The sequence below is a fragment of the Dermochelys coriacea genome, chromosome 1 (genome assembly GCF_009764565.3).
Source record: "Dermochelys coriacea isolate rDerCor1 chromosome 1, rDerCor1.pri.v4, whole genome shotgun sequence".
NCBI classification, from domain to species: Eukaryota; Metazoa; Chordata; order Testudines; family Dermochelyidae; genus Dermochelys; species Dermochelys coriacea.
Window position 1 is genome coordinate 267,271,240 of NC_050068.2, and position 21,424 is coordinate 267,292,663.

A 21,424-nucleotide genomic window follows, 5' to 3' on the forward strand; every position below is an offset into this window, starting at 1 on the left:
AAGACAAAACAAGACAATCACGCGCAAAAGGGGATAGAAAAGAATAGTAAAGATAGAAAATGCAGCTTCTGTCTCTGGTGTTGCAGCCTCGCTGCTGGAAAAACATAGGCCCAGCACATAGTCTTATCAGCCACTCTGGCAAACTTGTACCAGCTGTTTTTGGGCATTGTTTTTAGTTGCCTCTTTAGTCACAGGCTTATAGCAATGTTGCCAGCTAAGCCAAACTCTTATTACATCCGATGAAGTGAGCTGTAGCTCCACAAAAGCTTATGCTCAAATAAATTTGTTAGTCTCTAAGGTGCCACAAGTACTCCTTTTCTTTCTATGAATACAGACTAACACGGCTGCTACTCTGAAACCTCTTATTACACAGAAGGCAAAAGAAGAGAGATAGGAAAGAAAAGAAATGAGGTGGGGAAGGGAAAGGACACATGGGAAGGAGGGGAGAAGTTGGAGATGAAGTCCCATCCCAGGTAATGTTTGGGATTTAACCAGTGCCAGTAGAGGTGGCGGTGTGATTTGGGTCCTTCTTTTTGGCCTAGTCTGGTCAAGTCATTTCTCAGGATTAGGATGAAGAAGGTCCTAGAAGATAGTGGAGGTGGCAACCCTGATGTTAAAGCTTGCTGCAGTGATTATTGGCACACAGTTGCTTCTTCTGCTAATCTTCCCAAAAGTCTTTTCTTTTTAAGAACTCCAAAAGGAAGTGTTGGGTGGAAGAGTCTGTCCTCTTAGTATTTTGTCCACGAAGGGGCCTAATTTCTGACATACCACCTTTAGTCCACTGATTTCCTGTCTTCTATTTTTCTTGATTACCAGTCACAATTTCAACATTGTTTTTGTGTGGTATTAGTAAAACCCTTTCTGTTTAAATTAATTCAGACTTTCTATCTCCTCCTTACATCTTTTCTTAATGATCTGATATATAAAATTGTTTGTGACCATTTATGAATTTCTGCTCATTTTTTACAGTTTAGTTTACAATTAGGGTAAATTTGTAGGCCCAATTATCACAATATATTTAAAAAATAGAAGTTAAGTTTTAGGGGTGGAATTTTCAAAAGCACTGAAGTGAATAGCAAGTACAAGTCCCATTTGAAGAGGGAATTAACACAGTGCACAGGTAAAAGGATACGCAGACAAGTATAGAGATATAGGGGGACATTTAGTGCACAGCAGGCTACTGCAGGTAGATTAACATCCCAACTTGCTGCATACTAAATGTCAGTGTAGAAAAGTCCTTAATGAGACACTTTTGAAAATTTTACCCTTAGGCAAGAATGGACCTGTCCAGATCCTTGATGGTTAAAACAAGTCATTTAATATGGAGAATGAGAAGCTAATGAAAGGGTTTGAAGGAACATTTAGAGGAACGGGATAGCCATGTGATTTTTTTAACTCCATTGTTTTGGATAGAATGGAGAGAGAGGTGAGAGGTTACAGCTGTCTTTATCGGTAGGACCAGCTGTGTCAAATTATCCTCTTACTCTTAGAGGTGCTCCCTCCAGGTCAAAGGTTTGAGGCATGTTGGTGATACAGGGTGGGGAAGCCTGCCATGCTACTGTCCTTACTCAACTACTGACATTTCACGACCGCTACAATCACATGGAAATGCTTTATAATGGCCACTAAATGTTGAATCAAGACAGTAGATCTGAAATTAACGTTCAAAACTGTCTGCATCAGCAGCAAAGCATCAAGTTTTCTCACCATTGTCTATTCACATCATTGCTAAAAAACACACTCACATTGTATGAAAAACAAAACAAACAAAAAAAAACCTCTTAGCTACAAAGAAGCTGTTTGTAGCTTACTGTATTATGTACAATGGGAATGGTGTTCATAGTTATCTAATCAAATTCAGTTGTATTTTCTAATGTGTAATCCCCTTAAAAAGGCACACAATATGTCCAAAACTAAAAACAAAAATTGCAAATAAGTCACATAGCCTCTTATATCAAATCTTTTATTTCCAATGTTGTGTTTGGCTATGCCTTTGGGGAAAATACTGTTCTTTAAAAGACACCATACACACAGGATTCCTACTTTTGAGTCCTAGCTTCCTTGTGTGAGACATTTGGTACTCCCCTTATTCTCAGATTTTTTTTATACTCTGAGGACATCTGTAGTAGGACATGAGTCCTTTCCTGTGTTCTATTTCAACTACTATTGGCTCATTTTCCTTCAGAATCTTCTCAGAAGTTGTGCCCCAGATTTTTCCCAGTGCTGCTCCAGCTCTTTCTAGGACACTGTCTTACTTCAGGCAGTCCTCTTTATTCTGTATTGGTCTCTCTCTTCTCAGTTGTTCCAATTAATCAGCTTTCAACTGGTACTTAACCTTTTGTCTTGGATTTCCTTTGAAGCTACAGTTGTTTTTTTCTTATTGAAATCTGGGATTTGAAGCAACTGCTCTTTGTCTGCCTATAGAAGTTCAGAACAGTTGTTTCTTCCAAATACTCTGCCTGTGATAGCTATAACCAATGGCTTTGTCTTCCACTCTTAGGGGGTTTTTCAGGGAATAATCAGCAGGAAAATTCTCTCCATCTCTGCCTCACCACATAGCTTTCTTTTGTGCTTTTTGGGTAATAGACTTCCAGTCCAGAGACCCCCTGCCACCAGATCCCTAGAGACATAACTCCAAACTTAGCCCAATTTGTTAAGGCACATTCTCCTGATCGATGAGAGGATCAGAACTTCTATAGGGTATCTCATTTATCTGACTGGAAGAATAAGATATTACAATTAAAATGTGCAAGAGCACTTAAGTCTTGAAGCATAGAGAATTGGTGGTGGTGCAGAAGAACCCAATATACCGATGAAGATTGCTGAACACTTTATTACCAGTCAGGAAAATACTCTGGTAGTCTGGCACCTTTACCTTTGTGTGCTGGGATTAGGCCGGTTTGGTGCCCTTTGTATCTGCCTCAGTGCATTGGCACCGAGCAGAAGCACTCCAGAATCTCTGCCTAGGTGCATCACTGTCATAGTGAGAAGATATCTAACTATAAGAGCCCCATAGAGATGAGGTGCTTCACGGTCATTAGAGCCATAGAAGTAAGTTGCACCTCTGCACAACTGCACCGGAGAAGTCTTGAACTTGGGGCACAGGGGTTATAGAGGTGAAATGCCTCTGCACTGGCACCTCAGCTTTGGAACATAAGTACTTTGGAGCCTCCACCTTGGTGCCGTGGTGCTGAGGTGCCTCAGCACATTGACGCCTTTATATTAGCACATCAGTACCACTGCAAGTGGGTTGCCCTAGCTCTCCGGTCACTAGACTCTGGTGTGCATTGGCTTTGTGGTGATTTGGGAGGCTGGAGCTTTACATTGTATCTTGAGGAGGAGCACCTTAAAGTCTAGCACTCAGAGTTTAGGTACCATAAAGAGGTGCTCCATCATGAAGCTATATTATATGACAGCAGTGGCGCCCTTCTATCCCTAGACATCAGGTAGCCCAGCACAGTACTGGAGTACTAGTGCCTTTCCAGACTTCCCTAGTATTGTGTGCAGGAAATATTTTTGTAGCATTAGCCATGCTTGAACTAGAGTGTTCTGCTCTAAGGAGAAGTTTTGGAACATTGGCATATACTCTCAATTCCCATATACCCTCAGTGCACAAAATTTGTATTGATGGAATATTATGAAGTTGTTTGGTAGGTGTGCTTAGCCCTTTTTTATTATATTAAAAGAAACACATTTCTCCATATCAAAGGACTCATCCATGAGTTACCTTCAGGACCTTATTGGCATTAAGGCATAATATCCAAGGGTGAGTTTTTGATGTTCTGACAAATCCCACAGCTAGTGACCCCATTAAATGCCCTATCTGACATGGGAGCCAAGCTGCTCTGCTCAACATAGATGCCTTGTTTCATTGCCTAGTTGCTTAGTACAGACTGCTAGCCCTAATTCAACTTTTCCTTCATTAGGCCCAGCTCAGCACATTAAAGGTACCATTTTCTTCTTCAAGTGCTGTCCCTGTGCGTGCTTCACTTTAGGTGTCAGTGCATCCTGGCACTGCCAATCAGAGACTTTTGGTAGCAGTGCCTGGTTGGGATGCGCTTGCATATTAGCTGCTTTGTGGTACCATTGGTGCTCACACGTCCCGACCCCTTCAGTTCCTTTTATCCTTGGCTGCAGATGGAGCTCCAATAGCAGTGTCTTAAAACAACCTAAAATGGAGAAATAGAACAATTTAGATAGCAATTAGGGTTTAGTTAGTTATAGTTAGTAGATAGAGTAGAAATAGTCTTAAGCTTCAGTTTAAAACTATTTAGACTTCAAAAAACAAACATACACACACCTCCAAGAGATCCCTCTCCTTCTTTATTTCTGTTTAATTAGAAAATTAGAAAAAGACAATGCCAGGCTTGCCTGGATTCAAAAGATGTACTTTCTGCAAGGATGCGATGCCTCTCTCAGACGGCTGCTCATACTGCGTCCGTTGCTTACGGGAAGTGTACATTCCCCAGAAATGCGCCCACTGCAACAACCTCAAAGCCAGAGCGAGGAGAGACAGGGATCTTAGACTAAAAATGGTCCTAACGGAAAAATCCCTTACTCCTCCATTGGATGCTAGCAAGTCACCAGGAAGGGAGTCTCCAGGCACCTCCTCCCTTTCCTCTCAGTCACCTCTTCAAGTGTGATGTTTTGGCTTTGTGCCATCCTTCTAAACAATTCTTGGAATTGTTTTGAGTCGTCCACTACTGTGGGTGGGGAGGGGGGTCATGACTGACTCATCTGGGGATGAAGAGGAGCTATGTTCTCGTGACAGGTCCTGTGTAGTGTCTTCCCACTCCTCTACTGTGTCCTCAGGTGCCTCAGAGGGTCCTGTGGCCATCTCCTTAGGGGGTTGTATCTGCTTTCTTTGAATCATAGAACCATAGAAGATTAGGGTTGGGAGAGACCTCAGGAGGTGATCTAGTTCAACCCCATGCTCAAAGCAGGACCAACACCAACTAAATCATTCCAGCCAGGGTTTTATCAAGCCGGGACTTAAAAACCTCTAAGGATGGAGATTCCACCACTTCCCTAGGTAACGCATTCCAGTGCTTCACCACCCGCCTAGTTAAATAATTTTTCCTAATATCCAACCTAGACCTCCCCCACTGCAACTTGAGACAATTGCTCCTTGGTCTGTCATCTGCCACCATTGAGAACAGCCTGGCTCCATCCTCTTTGGAACCCCCCTTCAGATAATTGAAGGCTGCTATCAAATGCCCCCCTCACTCTTCTCTTCTGCAGACTAAATAAGCGCAGTTCCCTTAGCCTCTCCTCATAAATCATGTGTCCCAGCCCCCTAATAATTTTTGTTGCCCTCCCCTGGACACTCTCCAATTTGTCCACATCCTTTCTGTAGCGGGGGCCCCAAAACTGGACACAGTACTACAGACGTGGCCTCACCAGTGCTGAATAGATGGGAATAATCACTTCCCTCGAACTGCTGGCAATGCTCCTACTAATGCAGCCCAGTGTGCCATTAGCCTTCTTGGCAACAAGGGCACACTGTTGACTCATATCCAGCTTCTCATCCACTGTAATCTCCAGGTCTTTTTCTGCAGAACTGCTGCTTAGCTAGTCGGTCCTGTAGTAGTGCATGGGATTCTTCTGTCCTAAGTGCAGGACTCTGCACTTGTCCTTGTTGAACCTGATCAGATTTCTTTTGGCCCAATCCTCCAATTTGTCTAGGTCACTCTGGACCCTATCTCTACCCTCCAGAGTGTCTACCTCTCCCCCAGCTTAGTGTCATCGAAGAACTTGCTGAGGGTGCAATCCATCCCATCATCCAGATCATTAATGAAGATGTTGAACAAAACTGGCCCCAGGACAGACCCCAGGACATTGCGCCTGATAGTGGCTGCCAACTAGACATTGAACCGTTGACCACTACCCATTGAGCCTGACAATCTAGCCAGCTTTCTATCCACCTTATAGTCCATTCATCCAATCAATACTTTTTTAACTTGCTGGCAAGAATTCTGTGGGAGACCGTATCAAAAGCTTTGCTAAAGTCAAGATATACTTGTATATATTGAGAAGTGTGAATCCTTTGCAGTTGTGATCTGTATGCCAACCATGGGTCCCAGTGTGCCCATTACATCAGGAATGAAAAGCGTGGAAACATCCATGGGGGTATGTCTCTGTGAGAATGGTCCCTGGTACTTGTGTGGGATGATTGGGGTTTGGTACTGGAAGGGGAGGAGAGTCTGGAGTAGAATACTCCCTCCTCCATGTCGTTCTCCTCATTGCTTGAGAAGTGTAGTATGGATGTCGAGTCCTGGGTTTTTTTGGTGCTGGCGGCGCCAGGGAGCCATCGGTGCTGAGAATGGGAGAGCCTGATAGAGCAATTATTAGCATGTCTGGAGCTGAGGTCGTTGGTGCCAAGTAGATATGGTCATGCACCTGTACTGGTGCCGCCCTCTTCTGAGTGGCTTTAATCAGTGCTGATGTTGGCGGTTTAGATCTTGTGGGTTCTTGCTCCATAGGAGGCTGTACCAGGGGTAGCATTGTTGTTTTCAGTGCTATCAGCACCGTGCCCTACCTGGGAATGGTCAGTGCTGTGGAGAAGGAGGCTGTCTTATGCCTGCCACTCAACTCCTTGTCTTTACTGTTCATACTCCTGGTGCAAGTGGTGCCGGAGGTGCCCGGAGCATCGCACATGCTCACCCTGCTAGCCATCGGTACCGAGGGCAGTGATCTTGCTCGAGACCATTTTCTCTTTAATGGTTCTCCCTGTGTCAATGATGTTTCCCTTTTCCTCGATTTGTTGGAGGAAAGATTACTTGCTTTATCTAGGGAGGAGGTGCCTGGAGACTTCCTTCTGGGGGGCTTGGTGACTGAGAATCAACACCATCTATTAAAAATTCTACACCCAGCATCCACAATGAAAATAGCACAATCAGCGAAGGACACACTGATGGAACCAGCAGAAACAGTATGGCAAACACCAGCCACTATACTACCTATGAGCAAAAGAGCTGACAGAAAATGTATGTCCCTGTAATGAGGCAGTGTGGTCCTCCGCAGCCCCAGACACTAGAGTGAGCGGGGCCAGAGAGCTACGAGCCCGTCTCCCAGAGGTTCAGGCACAGGACAGAAAGTAGAAAAGCATGGGGCCAGAGTTCACTTGGGGCACAGCCGCTGGAGAGGCCAGACGCCTGCAGCCTAGCTCCCAGCTGGGAGACCCCGGCAACCGGCGGTGGAGCCAAAGACTGGCCCACCCAACCAACATCTGACACTGACCAGAGCCCTGAAGAGCTGCCAAGCCCGCCCGTCACCAGTAACCTGGAGGAGCTGCCAATACACGATTGGTCATGAATGACTGTTTTGTGGCATCTTCCTGGTCACCCCTGTGAGAGACTCCCGTGACCAGACTGATTCCACGCCAGCAACCGTGAGGACATAACAAGGCAGTGTAGTCCCCCCGCCACCCCGGAGAGAGACGAGCCCGGCTAAGCCCCTCTACATGTGGTGGAGAATGTCGGCAATGGTCCCCTGATCACTGTGAGAAGGGGTCTGAAGAGGGATCGTGCCCAGGATGACCATGGACATGGAGAAGCTCATTAAGTTCCTGGCCAAGAGCCAGCAGCAGCAGCAGCAGGCAGAAGCCCAGCTCCAACAGTAGCAGCAGCTGGTCCAGCAGTTAGGAACACAGCAGCAACAACTGATATTGGAGCTGGGATGCCAGAACTGGAACCACCAGCAACAATGCCTGCAGCAGTTGGCGACTCTGCTTCCCCATCCTACAGAACCCCAGCCAAAAGACGCCACTGGGGCATCCACTGTAGCCCCGCCGATCCAGCTGACCAAGATGGGCCCCTGCGATGACCCCGAGGCCTTCCCCCGACCTTTGAAAGGGTGGCATTAGTTGCGGGATAGGTCCGAGACCAATGGGCCACCCTCCTGGCCCCATAGCTGACCGGGGCTGCCCAAACCATGTACCGAAGGTTATCAATGGAGGAGGCACAGGACTACACCTGGATAAAGGCGGCGATCCTAGATGCCTTGGACATCAGCTTGGAAACCTTCTGGCAGCGGTTCCGGAGTCTGACATACCCTGTGGACACCCGACCCCGGTTGGTGGCCCAGAACCTGAGGAAGGCATGCAAGTAGTGGCTACAGCCTGAGAGGCAAACCCCAGACAACCTCACTGAGCAAGTTATTCTGGAACAATTCATCCACATCCTCTCGCCACAAGGAAGTGCCAGGGTCCTCTGCCATTGGCCTGCAATGCTGGCTGCTGCCGTCACTGTGATGGAGGGTTTCTTCGCGGATGAAGCCCCGGGGGGACCAGCTATTCGAGCCCATCCACCAGGGCCTGAGCACCCTAACCCAGAGAAGAAGGGGAGCACCTGAACAGAACTGGATAACCCTTCACGGGGCCAGGAGCCCCAGTATAGACATCCCAAGGTGCCAGTTCAACAAGCCCCAGTGCCCCCAGGGGGACCAATCGAAGGCCCCCAAGGGGCCCAATGGGAGCGTCCACCTGGCCTGGACATCCAAAGATCAGACTATGTTTCTACTGTGGAAAATACAGACACCTGCAACGTGACTGCACCAAGATGGACAGCAGCTTCAGTCGCATTTGCGCTGGAGAAACCTGTGCCCAATGGTCCGCAGGCCACCAAGATTATGGTGCCAGTAGTTGTCGGAGATTGCCCGACCCTGCCTCTGATTGATTTAGGCTGAGGCCAGACACTAATCCGCCAAAGTTTCAGCCTCCTGGCTGACCTGTACCTGGGGATGATCTGACTGAAATGCATCCATGGTGATGTATGGCCCTACCCCAGTGCCCGAGTCCGGCTAACTGTGGATGGGGTCACGTGGCTAATGGTGGTCGGCCTGGCTTCTTGACTAGCCTACCCAGTGATCCTGGGACATGATTGGCCTGAGTTCCCAGAGGTCCTTCGCTCAAATGCCAAGAAAGGCCCTGAGATCACCCCAGCACTGGAAGGGGGCTGCCCTGAGACCTGCTCCAAGGAGGGGGAGGAACCAGATCCCAAAGTACAGGGAGGAGAGTCCAAGGACCCCCCGCCAGGGCCCGCCATTGAATCCATGCTTAGCACCAACTTTTTCCGGGACCAACCCGAGGACCCCACCCTCAGTCGAGCGCATGAGTGGCTAGCAGCCATCAATGGGACCCTGATCAATCCTTATCGGGCATCACGACCATCTCTATCGGGTGGAACGAGACCCCCACACCAGAGAGCTCCAGACCCAACTGTTTGTGCCTCAATATCACCGACAAGCTGTAATGAAACTCGCCCACGACATCCTGGTTACAGGGCACTTGGGCCATGAAAAGACTCTCACCAGAATTCTGACGTGGTTCTTCTGGCCCAGTGTGCACCAGGAGGTGAGGAACTATTGCAGTTCCTGTCCAGAATGTCAGCCAGCTGCCCCCCATGGAGGCCCAAGGCCTTGTTGATCCCCATGCCCATTGTAGAAATGCCGTTCAATCAAGTGGCCATGGACTTAGTGGGCCCCCTTCCGAAAAGCACTGATGGATTTCATACATGCTGGTCATCATGGACTATGCCACCCATTTCCCAGGAGCAGTACGGCTCCAGAGCATTACCACCCAAACCATCGCTGATGAACTCTTGAAGGTCATCACTCACGTGGGCATGCCCCAGGAAATCCTCATCGACTAGGGCACCAACTTCACCTCCCAGCTGCTGCGGCAGGTTTGCGAGCACCTGGGGATTAAGCAGCTGCGCACCTCCATCTACCACCTGCAAACCGACGGCTTGGTTGAATCGTTTAGCCACAGCTGGGGAAAACTTGCACAGCATTTCCTTCAGGAAGACCTACGCTGGTGGGATCAGCTACTCCTACCCTTGCTTCTGGCAGTCCGTGAGGTGCCCCAATCCTCCACAAAATTTTTCCCCTTTGAGCTATTGTATGGATATTGCCTGCAGGGGCTGCTGAACCTCATGCGAGAGACATGGGAGCAAGCCCCATCACTGACCCAGGGCCTCCTGAAGTATGTCCTCCAGCTCCAGGAACACTTCTCTCAAGCAAGAGCCCTAGCTCGGGAAAACTTGAAGGCCACGCAGGAAGCTTAGGCCCAAGCCTATAACGGGGACACCTGGCTCCACAGCTTCAAACCCGGCGATTGGGTCCTGCTCCTCCTGCCCTTGAGTGAGTCAAAGATACTGGCCTGTTGGCAAGGGCCCTATGAGGTGGTCCAAAAGGTCAGGCCCGTCACCTTTGAGGTCAACCAGCTCAACTGGCACAAGAAAACTCAACTATACCATGTCAACCTTCTGAAGCCCTGACAGGAGAGAGAGGGGCTATTAATTAACCCTTACCCACCGGAGCCAGAGCTGGGCCCTTGTGTACTCCTGACAGAGGACTCTGTGGGACCCCAGCTCAGAGAGACACTTACCGAGGGGCAACGTAAGCAGACCCAGTGCCTCTGCAGGTGTTCCCATGAACCTTAACAGTCCAACCGGGATACAGAATCCTAGTTGTTCATACCATTCAGACGGAGCCTGGGGTGGTGATCCATGAGCCAACCAGGCCCTTGCCATACCGCATGCAGCAAATCGTTGAAGAGGAAGTACAGGCTATGTTAGACCTGGGAATCATTGAACCATCGCAAAGCGAATGGCACAGCCCGGTAGTGCTGGTATCCAAGCCCGATGGAACACGGCGCTTCTGTATCAACTTCCAACGTGTCAACGCCATTTCAAAATTCAATGCATATCCGATGTCCCGTGTAAATGAACTGCTGGGCCATCTAAGGGAGGCCTGCTTCCTCACCACACTCGATCTGAGTGAAAGGTACTGGCAGATCCCCCTCAACCCAGCCTCCAGGGAAAAGATCACTTTTGCCACCCCAATGGGCCTGTATCAATTTACTCAGATGCCCTTCGGCCTCCGTGGGGCACCGGCAATGCTTCAATGGCTGATGGACCGCATTCTCCAACCCCACCCAAGACTATGCTGCAGCATACCTGGATGATGTGGTTGTTTACAGCCACCATTGGAAGGACCACCTAGAGCAGGTAGCTGTGGTCCTGAGGTCCCTGCAGGCAACCGGGGTGACAGCCAATCCAAAAAAATGCCGTACTGGATGGCAAGAGACCACATATCTCGGGCACGCTATAGGGAGAGGACAAGTGAAGCCTTTCGTGGGAAAGGTTCAGGCCCTGGCGGCCTGCCTGCCACCCACCACAAAGTGCCAAGTGCGCCAGTTCCTGGGACTTGACAGCTACTATCAGCATTTTATTCCCTGATTCACATCCATCACAGACCCCTTGACCGAGCTTTTGACCAAGGACAGCCCCCAGCATGTGGTTTGAACCTTGGAGTGCAAAGATGCCTTTTAGACACTCAAAGAGAGTCTCTGCTGCAAACCTGTCCGATATAGCCCAGACTTTGACCGGGAGTTCATCCTCCAGACAGACGCCTTGGAAGTAGGACTTGGAGCCGTCCTGTCCCAGGGGATCAATGGAGAACTGTGTCTTGTGTACACCCGGTCTTGTGTATTAGCTGGAAATTGTTTCCATGGGAGAAGAACTACCGGTTGTAGAGAAGGAGGGCCTTGCAGTGAAATGGGCTTGAAATGGGCTCCTCGGGGACCCCTTCACATTGGTCACCAACCACGCCTCCCTCCAGTGCTGGCCAAAATGAAAAATAATAATGCAAGAATAATGCACTGGTACCTGGCGCTACAGCCCTATGCTTTTACTGTTCAACATAGGGCAGGTAAAGATTACGCGAATGTGGACTTTCTGTCCCACCTGGGAGGTCTGGAAGAGTCTGGCATCGACAGGTGGGAGCCAGACTTGGGGGGGGTATAATGAGGTGGTGTGGTCCCCCACCACCCCGGAGAGGGACAAGCCCCTCCGGACACCAGACTGGGCGGGGCCAGAGAGCTCTGAGCCTGCCTTCAAGAGGGTCAGGCACAGGACAGGAAGTAGAAAAGCATGGGGTCAGAGCTCACTTGGGGTGCAGCCACTGGAGAGACCAGATGCCTCCGCCCTAGCTCTCAGCTGGGAGACCCCAGCAACAGGCAGTGGACCCAAAGACTGGCCTGCCCAACCAATGCCTGACGCTGACCAGAGCCCAGAGGAGCTGTCAAGCCTACCCCTCACCAGTTACCCTGAGGATCCCATGGTGCTTGACCCCCCGGAGGACACCATCCTGACCCAGGTACCTCTAGAGGGGGAGATCTCAGTCCACATACTCAGCAGCAGGCCTTCTGCCGCTGCTAGGGCTCCGGGCTGGGATGCAGTGGAGTGGGTGGACCTGCATCCCCCCTGCCACCCAACTTGTGGGTGGCAGTCTCCCCCTAACTCCCCAGCCCTTTGGAGCCAAAAGCCTGGGCTTATTGTTAACCTGGCTGAGCTCAGCCCCTGCCTAAGGGCCAGAGCCTTAGACTCATTGCTGCCCTGCCCGACCCAGGGCCTGGGCTTGGTAATTGTAGAACTGTTGCTCAGTCCTGTCTGAGGACCTGAGCCACCGCCCACTGGCACTCACTGCCCTTGATTGGGCGCGAATAACTGTTTTGTGGAATCTCCCTGGTCACTCCTGGAACCAGACTGATTCCATGCCAGCAACCGTGAGGACATAATGAGGCGGTGTGGTCCCCCATCACCCCGAAGAGGGAGGAACCAGGCTAAGCCCCTCTACAGTTCCCAACAAAGGCATGGACTTTTTATTCTCCCACCCACAACCAAATTCATTGGTGGCGGATGTCGTAAATCAGATGGGTAAACAGCCCCAATTTAAGAACACATCTCAAGACAAAGACGCCATGAGATTAGATCTTTTGGGCCGAAAAGTATACTCGTCAGTGACACTCCAATTCTGCACGGCGAACTATACCACCCTATTGGCGAAGTATGACCACAACAACTACCAAAGCTCAACGAGTTCCTACCAAATATTCCGGAGGAAAAGGAGTTCCTTCCAAGCCATCATGATGGAGGGACAAATAGTAGCCTGAAGAGCACTACAAGCTTCCCTTGATACAGCAGACAAAGAAACCCATACAGTAGCTACTGCCATAATCATGAGGAGAGCCTCCTGGCTGCAAGCCTCAGGAATCCCACGGGAACTGCAGACCAAAGTAGAGGATCTCCCTTTGGACTGGGAGAAATTTTCATCAAAAACAGATGATGTCCTGCACTCAGTGAAGGACTCCTGTGCCACACTCCATACTTTGGTATATATACATCCCCAAATAGACGCAGATGATTCCATCAGTATAATAGGAATCATGACAACCTGAACCAATGATTGGTTGAGGGTCGACCTCCCACAACTTCCAGAGCAAATTACATTGAATACCCAAACTTTGGGCCTCCGACTTCCACCATTTTACCTAGCATGGGCATCCATCACCACAGACAGTTGGGTGCTGGAAATAATATCAAGATATACCATCCTTTTTCACCTCCATCCCTCCTACCCACCCCACTTCCTCATCCTTCTTCAGGGTTCCTTCTCACGAGCATCTTCTGAGTCAAGAAATAAACCATCTTGTACAGCTAGGTGCCATAGAACAGATTCCAATAGAGCACAGAGGGAAAGGGTTCTACTCCCACTACTTTCTAACACAAAAGAAAAATGGAGGATGGAGACCTATCTTAGATCTCAGGAAACTCAATAAATTTGTTCATACCCACAAATTCAAAATGGTCACACTGACATCAATAATCCCAGCACTGGAAGACTGGTTTTCAGCCCTTAACCTACAAGACACGTACTTTCACAGCACTATGCACCGCACACACAGATGATTCCTACAATTCACAGTAGGCAGAGACCACTTCTAATACAGAGTGCTACCATTCGGACTATCCACAGCTCTGAGAGTCTTCACCAAGGCCCTGGCAGTAGTAGCAGCATACTTACACAGACAGGAAATCATGATATTCCCATACTTGGACGACTGCCTGTTAAAGGCTTACACTCAAACAGAAGCAACAAACTTTACACAGAGAACTATAATGCTCTGCCATACGCTCGGCCTATAGATAAACAAGAAAGAAATCGACACTAGTTCCAGTGCATCAACTAGACTTCATTAGAGCTTACATAGATTCAGCAGAAGCAAAAGCTTCCCTAAAAAGGTCCAGATTTTTCACAACTTCTCGCATATCTATGATCGTTAGCAGTCTGACAGTCTCTGCACGCAAATGCCTGCAACTATTAGGACACATGGCTGCCTCTACTTTCATAGTCAAACACGCACGACTGCACATGCGGTGTCTCCAGGGATGGCTAAGGATGGTATACATAAAATGCAGATACAACCTAAACAAAATCCTATCACTACCACTGAAAGTCACACAGTCCCTACAAGATGGACAATCCCAAGCAATGTGTGCACAGGGGTTCAATTCCAACAAATCCCTGCATCCATCCTAATCACCACAGATGCCCCACTGATAGGATGGGGTGCACACTTGCACCACCACAAAATCCAAGGGAAATGGTCTCCTGAGGAGTCATCATTACACATCAATCTACTCGAACTATGAGCAGTTCGCAATGTGTGCAAACACTTCCTACTGATAAGAAACAAATCGGTAAGAATAATGACAGACAACATAGCCTGTATGTTCTACATAAACAGGCAGGGAGGAGTGCTTTCTCATTCCCTATGCACAGAAGCCATGAGACTATGGAACCAGTGCATTACCCACATTATTACTGCTGCTGCGTCTTACCTCCCAGGGCAACAGAACTCGATGGCAGACATGTTGAGCAGACAGTTTTCCCAGGAACACAAATGGGAGCTGAACAACAAAGTAGCACAACACATATTCCACATGTGGGGACTACCACACACTGACCTGTTCACAACAGCACAAAACCGCAATTGCCAAAGCTTTTGCTCACAAGCAGGACTAGGACCACACTCCCTAGGAGATGCCTTCCTCATCCAATGGAATGCTCCCCTCCTGTACACATTCCCACCATTTTCCATTCGACGGGTTCTCCTGTCTCAGGATGAGGGTCAAATCTTTCATCCGAATCTACCAAAACTCTACCTGAAGGCTTGGCTCCTTGATGACTCCAATGAGACAAACTAGCCTGTTCGGAAGAGGTTAAAAATGTATTACTAAATAGCAGGAAAATCACCATACGCACTAGATACCTGCATAAATGGAAACGGTTCACTTCGTGGTGTCATGACAAACATCTCTGCACATACAAAACCAATCCATGAGATCCTATAGTACTTGCTACACTTGAAACATTCAGCGCTGTCCATTAGTTCACTCAAGGTAAACCTCGCAGCCATATCCGCCTTCCACCACAAGATAGATGGTTTCGTAACCTTCACACATCCAATTACAAAATGCTTTCTTGCAGGAATTCAGAATATGTACCCTAAAGTCTGCAACCCTACAATAGCATGGGACCTAAACTTAGTCCCCAGAGGAATTACCAAAGCACCCTTGCTACCTATTCACTACTACACCTAACAATGAAAGTAGCGTTCCTAGTTGCGATCACCTCAACACGTAGAGTGGGTGAGATCGGGGCACTCATGGCCCATCCGCCTTACACTATATTCTTTAAAGACAAAGTGACTATGCGACCACACCCTAAATTCATACCAAAGGTACCCTCATTATTCCATGTCAATCAACCTGTACATTTCCCTGCAGTCTATCCAGGAATCTGTTCTCTACATACTAAATGTTAGAAGAGCACTAGCATTCTACCTAGAGAGAACAAAACCTTTCCATAAGTCACCAAGACTCTTCATCTCCACCACTGAACGAACAAAAGGCACAGCCATTTTGAAACACACTATCAAAATGGATTTCAACTTGCATCAACCTATGTTATCAACAACAAAGTATAGAACCCCTGACAGGGATCAGAGCCCATTCAACGAGAGCTGTTTCTACCTCAACTGCTTTTCTATATAATGTCCCAATCAAAGAAATATGTCAGGCTGCCACTTGGGCTTCACTACACACATTCACAAACCACTGTGCAATAACGAAAAGCTCTGCAATACTCAGCCTTACGGTATTATCATCAACTGTGCAACCTACTCTGGAATCCAACCTTCCATAACGGGGTACTGCTCTACAGTCACCTAAAGTGGAGCACCCACAGGGACAGCACTCGAAGAAGAGAAGGTTACTCACCTTGTGCAGTAACTGAGGTTCTTTGAGATGTGTGTCGCTATGGGTGCTCTGCTACCCACCCTCCTCCCCTCTACTCTGGAGTTCGTTATATGAGCTGTACAGTAGAGAAGGAACTGAGGGGGTTGGGACACGTAAGTGCCAATGGTACCACAAGGCAGCTACTGCACATGCGCGTCCTGACCAGGCACTGCTACCAAACTGGCAAAACTAGGCATGCTGCACGGAGGGTCTGCCAATGTATTCTCTAGCTCTTTGTTGCAGGTGATGGCTATAAAAGTTTATGATGATGTGAAATTGTTGTTTTAGATCATAAAACAGGAACTGGAGAGTTCATGGAATAAGTAATAAGCTACTTAGTCTATCATCTCTACTTCTGTGACTGAAGGGCTGTATCTCTCATGTCAATGAGTGAGATTTAATGTAGAGCAGCCTTATAGTAAAAACTGAGTTATGGATGGCTGTAGTAGAGCTGGGCAGGGAATAATAATTCTGTTTCACAGAGAATTTCAAGTCTGGTTTCATTCTGATTCAGAACAACCAATTCATGGAGAACTTCAAAATTTTGGGAGGAATTGTCATTCTCTACCAATCTGTGCTAAGAGACCTGACTCCAGGGCAGGCTTCCCCAGAAACTGGGGACACGGGGTGCCCTCGTCGGGCACCAGCCTCCAGGTGGACTGCCTCAGAATCAGAGCTCTCAGGGCTTCCGCGGTCCGCAGCTCTGAGGAAACCTGCCAGTCCCTGTTTTATGATCTAAGACAACAATCTCACATTCATCGTATAAAGTTTTATATCCAGCACGTGCAACAAAGAGCCAGAGAACAGAGTGACAGACACCCATGCCCCCAAAGTGTGCCTAGTTTTGCCTGTTCCTCCAGGAAAGTGCAACAAAATAAGATCAAGATCATGATGTACTAGGTGTCTGCCAAGTATTTGAAGTGACAGCATTGTATATTTTGGTGAACGCTACTCCAGCTTTCAAAAGCAAATTTTTTCTACTGCCTTGAATTCAAATTACATTTCAAATTAACTGTAAAGAAATACAATTGGTTCAGGCAAGATTTTAAGTAGAGCAGTCTCTACTTTTGAAGTTACATTGTCATTCACTTAAAACTTAAGCTCAAAAGCATTATGCTCCTGTCATACTTGTTTTGTTCCCTTAAAGTAAAAATGTGTATAGCAGAGGAAAGTAGGAGACTGGCTACCAGCACTCACTGTATTAAAGTTTCAAACATACCATAAATTCTGTGCAAAATATAAGGCCTTCTAAACCTCCTAAATCTTCTTTAAAATTTACTACTGTAATATATGACTAAGTTAGCAATAGTTACACTTTTGTTTAACGATGTGATACTTATAATATTATTGCACATTGATGCTATTCTGTAGTTCATTCTTCTGGCATATGCAGCTTGATCCAGTACTTATGGCTGTCGATTAATTGCAGTTAACTCAGACGATTAATTAAAAAAATTAATCAAGATTAATCGCAGTTTTAATCACACTTTTAAACAATAGAATACCAATTGAAATGTATTAAATATTTTGGATGTTTTTCCTACATTTTCATATATATTGTATTCTGTGTTGTAACTGAAATCAAAGCTTATATTATTTTTATTATAAATATTTGTACTGTAAAAATTATAAAGAAATAGTATTTTTAAATTCACATCATACAAGTCCTGTAGTGCAATCTCTTTGTTGTAAAAGTGCAATTTACAGATGTAGAATTTTTTTTGTTACATAACTGCACTCAAAAACAAACCAATGTAAAACTTCAGAGCCTACAAGTCCACTCAGTCCTACTTTTTCTTAGCCAATCGCTAAACCAACAAGTTTGTTTACATTTACAGGAGATAATGTTGCCCCCTTCTTATTTACAATGTCACCAGAAAGTGAGAACAGGCATTTGCATGGCACTTTTGTAGCTGACATTGCAAGGTATTTACGTGCCAGATATGCTAAACATTCACATGCCCCTTCATGCTTCACCCACCATTCCAGAGGACATGCTTCCATGCTGATGACGCTTATTAAAAAAGATGCATTCATTAAATTTGTGATTGAACCCTTTGAGGGAGAATTGTATGTCCCCTGCTCTGTTTTACCAGCATTCTGCCATATATTTCATGTTAGAGCAATTTCGGAGGATGTACCAATGTGAGATTTCTAAAGATAGCTGCATCACTTGATCCAAACTTTAAGAATCTGAAGTGCCTTCCAAAATCTGAGAGGCATGAGTTGTGGAGCATACTCTCAGAAGTCTTAAAAGAGCAACACTCTGATGCAGAACCACCAAAAAACCAAAAAACAAAGCTGTTTTGCATTGTTATTGAGCAGAACCTGTCATCAGCATGGATGTAAGTCCCCTGGAATTGTGTTTGAAGAATGAAGGGACATATGAATCTTTAGTGCATATGGCACATAAATATCTTGTGACGCCAGCTACAACAGTGCCATGAGAACACCTGTTCTCATTTTCAGGTGACACTGTAAACAAGAAGTGTGCAGCATTATGCAAATATAAACAAACTTGTTTGTCTGAGCGATTGGCTGAACAAGAAGTAGGACTTGAGTGGACTTGCAGGCGCTAAAATTTTACATTGTTTTATTTTTGAATGCAGTTATTTTTGTACATAATTCTATATTTGTAAGTTCAACTTTCATTATAAAAAGATTGTACTACAGTACTTGTGTCAAGGCTGAATCCCCACTCTGTCACTCCAAGTGCAGAAGGTGGGGGCCCTCAAGGATTCTAAAAATTAATACTTGCCACTCCAGGCTTGTATTAAACTCCAAGGTTACAGCTTTTCTCTGACCTTGGCTTGGTAAACACTGCCACCACCCAAATGCAAAAAAAAAAAAAAACTCTTGGACCCAGGAAGGAGCACTTGGGAATTCCTCCCTGGTGGGGCACCCTCAAGCCCTTTCACCACCACCACCACTCCCTCAATCCGTCCCGGGGAAGAGCTGAGAAAGAAAACAAAGGAAATTAGCTGTTGCCACCAGCTAATGAAACAGCATATGCACAAACCTCTTAGGACACCAAAAATTCAATCCTGTTCTTAAAAAGGGTAAATTTTATTAAAAACAAAAAAGGAAGAAAATACATCTGGAACTTAGGCTTTTGCTAGATTTTAAAAGAGCAATTCCAAAATAGCTTTCTTGGGGGTTAGCTTAAAGGTTACAAGCAAACAAAAGCTTCTGGGGTTAGCACAGAGGAGTCCAGAAGCCTTAAAAAAATAAACAGAAATAAACCTAATCGCGTCTTCCTAAACATTCCTAATTTACTTACATATTTGGGTTGTTAAAAGTAGTTCTAGATATGATCTGATGGTTTTCATATCTGGTTCAAACTTTACACAGCATTCCTGCTTATAGCATTGTTGCACCGTGTCTCTTTCTCTGGAGAACAACAGACAAAGGGCAAGTTTCTGTCCCAAATTTAAAAAGTTCTACCTTCCCATTGGCTCTTTTGGTCAGATGCCCACTTCCTTTTCTTTACCTGGGGGACTTTTAGCCCTTTACAGGTAAAGCAAGCAGAGACCATCTACAAAGAGGGATTTTACAGCTAACTGGCTGGGTGGCTGTTCATCAAAGGGAGCTACTCCCCTTCCTTCCCCCCCCCCCCCCCGCTGCCACACACACTTCATTTATCACAGCTTGTATTTGGTGAATTGAAATATACTATTTCTTTTGTTTTTTATAGTGCAAACATTTGTAATAAAAAATAAATATAAAGTGAGCACTGTACAGTTTTTGTATTCTGAGTTGCAACTGAAATCAATATATTTGAAAATGTAGAAAACATCCAAAAATATTTAAATAAATGGTATTCTGTTATTGTTTAACAGTGCGTTTAATTGCGATTAATTTTTTTAATTGCTTGACAGCCCTACCAGTACTATTATATATTGCTTTATATATTCATATGAATGGTATGTCATCAACAGCTGAACATGCAGAGGTTTTACATATTTTATTCTTTCAAATTTTATCATTAATAGCTAACTTGAAAATCTTCACTTGTGTCATTCAAAGCAATTCAGAAAGAGAAGTCACAGTTCTTTACTTATTTGTAGCTTAGTAGAATTTAGAAAAGTAAAATCAAAATCCTAATAGTTCTATGTTTCAGGTTGTACTAATCATTAAAGGAATATTCATAGAATTATAACACTGGAAGGGACCTTGAGAGGTCATCCAGTCCAGTCCTCTGCCCTCAAGGCAGGACTAAGTATTAACTAGACTATCCCTGCCAAGTGTTTGTCTAACCTGCTCTTAAAAATCTCCAATGATGCGGATTCCACAACTTCCCTAGGCAATTTATTCCAGTGCTTTACTACCCTGAGAGTTAGGAAGTTTTTCCTAATGTCCAACCTAAACCTCCCTTGCTTCAGTTTAAGCCCATTGCTTATTGTTCTATCCTTAGAGGTTAAGGAGAACAATTCTTCTCCCTCCTCCTTGTAACAACCTTTTATGTACTTGAAAACTGTTATTGTGTCCCCCCTCAGTGTTCTCTTCTCCAGACTAAACAAACCCAATTTTTTCAATCTTCCCTCATAGGTCATGTTTCAGAGTAGCAGCCGTGTTAGTCTGTATTCGCAAAAAGAAAAGGAGTACTTGTGGCACCTTAGAGACTAACAAATTTATTAGAGCACAAGCTTTCGTGAGCTACAGCTCACTTCATCTGATCGATGAAGTGAGCTGTAGCTCACAAAAGCTTATGCTCTAATAAATTTGTTAGTCTCTAAGGTGCCACAAGTACTTCTTTTCTTTTTCCTCATAGGTCATGTTTTCTAGACCTTTACTCATTTTTTGTTGCTCTTATCTAGACTTTCTCCAGTTTGTCCACATCTTTACTGAAATGTGACGCCCAGAACTGGACACAATATTCCAGTTGAGGCCTAATCAGCAGAAGTAGAGTGGAAGATTTACTTCTCGTGTCTTGCTTACAACACTCCTGCTAATACATCCCAGAATTATGTTTGCTTTTTTTGCAACAGTGTTACACTGTTTACTCATATTTAGCTTGTGATCCGCTATGTCCCCCAGATCCCTTTCTACAGTACTCCTTCCTAGGCAGTCATTTCCCATTTTGTATGTGCAACTGATTCTTCCTTCCTAAGTGGAGTATTTTGCATTTGTCCTTATTTAATTTCATCCTATTTACTTCAAACCATTTCTCGAGTTTGTTCAGATCATTTTGAATTTTAATCCTTTCCCCCCAAAGCACTTGCAATCCCTCCCAACTTGCTATCATCTGCAAATTTTTTGAATGTACTCTCTATGCCATTATC

At 45.9% G+C, this 21,424-nt stretch overlaps 1 protein-coding gene across 7 annotated transcripts in view; it reads left to right on the forward strand.

Moving 5' to 3' along the window:
• Positions 1 to 21,424, forward strand: part of ANKS1B (ankyrin repeat and sterile alpha motif domain containing 1B) — a 740,833-nt gene that overhangs the window by 457,724 nt on the left and 261,685 nt on the right. The window lies entirely within an intron of this gene.